Genomic DNA, 3253 nt, shown 5'->3' with positions numbered 1-3253 from the left:
TCTCCTCAAACAGAGAGATGAAACGTAAACCTGATCCTGGATCCTGTTTCCATCACCGTCTTACACAGATATTATATATATTATTATTATCATATTCTTTATTTAACACAGATATGTGATTATATTTCAAGTAATCATAGTATATTTATTCAAATTCAACAACTAAATCACGACCAATCACAGCTCTGCTCCATCCGTGTGCTGCTGCTGCCACACGGTGGACAACAGGTGGAATCACCACGGTGGTGAGGATGGTGGTGATGATGTTGATGATATGATGGTGATGATCACCACCATCATCATCACCATCTTCATTTACATTCAGGTCATTTAGCTTTTGTCCAAAGCGACTTACAATAAGTACATTTGTCAAAACAAGGAAACAAGGAAACCATAACGTATCATTGCCGATAAAGTAAGAGCTAAAAATAGAACAAGTGTTAGGTCCTCATCTGAGTAAAGTAGTACCTTAAGAGCAACAGTGCTACGATCAGAGTGCTATAGGTAAGGGGGGGGGGGGGGGGGGGGGGGGGGTGTTAGTGGGTCATGCTATGTAGAGTCGAGGTGAAGTCTGAACAGGTGAGTCTTGAGCCTTTTCCTGAAGATGGCAGTGACTCAGCTGTCCTGACATTGGTCGGGAGTTCGTTCCACCACTGAGGACCAGAACAGAGAAGAGTCTGGACTTTGCTGAGCGACATTGTTTGATTTCAGCGTTGGTGGAACCAGCCGGCCAGCTGAAGTAGAGGAGTGAAGTGCTCGCTTCAGGGTATGAGGTTTGACCAGTGTTTGAAGGTAGATGGGTGCCGTTCCATTGATGGCCCTGAAGGCCAGTGGAGGTCATGGAGGTCATGGAGGTCACGGAGGAGGGGGTCACATGGGAGAATCTTCATCATCATCACATCATCATCTTCATCACATTCTTCTCTGGTTGTCTTTATACAACTGGATTGCCTTGTTGTAATACAGCTGTTTGAACTCATGGGGGTGCTGTTCATCCACCGTTCAGTTCTTCAGACTCATGCAGAGCCCCCCCACCCCCCCCTATAATGCCTGATGAATTAATGAACTATTGAATGAATTATTATTACTATTATTATTATTCATTATAGACCTAAATAAAACATTCTATTAATAGCCCTTTCTGTGTTTGTCATCCGGGCGTGTTCACATAGTCGGACTGTGTGTCACCTAGCAGGGGGGGGGGGGGGGGGGGGGGGGGGCGGACCCGTCACATGACCCGCTCAGGTGTAAAACCTAAACAGAATCAGCTACTTTCAAACCAGTCCTGTTGAACATGTTCCAGTTTAAGGAGAATAACTGAGCATATTACTCACTTTTAATAATAATAACAATAATACGACATTATTAGAGAATAAAGTGCTTGTTCTTACGGGACTGAAGGAGGCTTGACAACGATCGTATTTAAAACAGGTTCACTTTAAACCAGATGTTGTCCCTCAGACTTTATTTAAGTCTCTAAACCGTGGGCTGAAGTTACTCCAGTGTATTATTATTATTATTATTATTATTATTATTATTATTATTATTATTACAGGGTTAAGCCAGGTTTCTGTCATCAGGAAAATTAAAATAAAAGAACATATTTCTGACGTGTTTTTTTTAAATTTCTGTTCGTTTAAGACACACACTCCAGATGTTACACACATTCTTCCTTCAAAACGTTAATATATAATAAATAATAATAAAGAACACACACAAAACATATTCTATTTGGAAAACAAGTACAGCAGCGAAACAACCAACAACAGGGTCATGTGATGCAGGCAGACCGGTATGCAGATACCAGAGGCCACATTCACAGCCTATTGTGTGTGTGTGTGTGTGTGTGTGTGTGTGTGTGTGTGTGTGTGTGTGTGTGTGTGTGTGTGTGTGTGTGTGTGTGTGTGTGTGAGTGTGAGAGTGTGAGATCCACCCTGTATTGTTGTTAGACTGGAGGCCAGAGATGAATGAAGCCACATGACACAGATAGAAACCCGTCCTTCACGTCTCCACCTGCCCCCCCCCCCCAACATACCACACATACGTGGGGTGGAAAGTCATCTTACCAGCTCACCAGCATTGGTAGAGACCTGTCAATCAACAGGTAAGCCCCGCCGCCCCCTAAACCATCCCCTGCTTTCTGGTCTGGTGGACTCTAAATGGACCATAATGTACTAAATGAACATCATGCTGGATTGAAGAAGACTTGAAACTAGAGATTGAGACCATAAACTCATGTTTACAATGTTTACTGAGATAATACATCAAGAGAGAAGTAGGACCATTTTCTCATAGACTTCTATACCAACCAGAGAGGAGTCGCCCCCTGGTGGCCAGCAGAGAGAAGTAGGACCATTTTCTCATAGACTTCTATACAACCAGAGAGGAGTCGCCCCCTGGTGGCCAGCAGAGAGAAGTAGGACCATTTTCTCATAGACTTCTATACAACCAGAGAGGAGTCGCCCCCTGGTGGCTAGCAGAGAGAAGTAGGACCATTTTCTCATAGACTTCTATACAACCAGAGAGGAGTCGCCCCCTGGTGGCCAGCAGAGAGAAGTAGGACCATTTTTCTCATAGACTTCTATACAACCAGAGAGGAGTCGCCCCCCCTGGTGGCCAGCAGAGAGAAGTAGGACCATTTTCTCATAGACTTCTATACAACCAGAGAGGAGTCGCCCCCTGGTGGCCAGCAGAGAGAAGTAGGACCATTTTCTCATAGACTTCTATACAAGCAGAGAGGAGTCGCCCCCTGGTGGCCAGCAGAGAGAAGTAGGACCATTTTCTCATAGACTTCTAAACAACCAGAGAGGAGTCGCCCCCTGGTGGCCAGCAGAGAGAAGTAGGACCATTTTCTCATAGACTTCTATACAACCAGAGAGGAGTTGCCCCCTGGTGGCCAGCAGAGAGAAGTAGGACCATTTTCTCATAGACTTCTATACAACCAGAGAGGAGTCGCCCCCTGGTGGCCAGCAGAGAGGAGTAGGACCATTTTTCTCATAGACTTCTATACAACCAGAGAGGAGTCGCCCCCTGGTGGCCAGCAGAGAGAAGCAGGACCATTTTCTCATAGACTTCTATACAACCAGAGAGGAGTCGGCCCCCCTGGTGGCCAGCAGAGAGAAGTAGGACCATTTTCTCATAGACTTCTATACAACCAGAGAGGAGTCGCCCCCCTGGTGGCCAGCAGAGAGAAGTAGGACCATTTTCTCATAGACTTCTATACAACCAGAGAGGAGTTGCCCCCTGCTGGCCA

This window comes from Eutrigla gurnardus (genome assembly GCF_963514095.1).
Source record: "Eutrigla gurnardus genome assembly, chromosome: 9".
Taxonomy (NCBI): domain Eukaryota; kingdom Metazoa; phylum Chordata; class Actinopteri; order Perciformes; family Triglidae; genus Eutrigla; species Eutrigla gurnardus.
The sequence above is the reverse complement of the archived record's forward strand: the minus strand, read 5'-3'. Positions refer to the sequence as shown.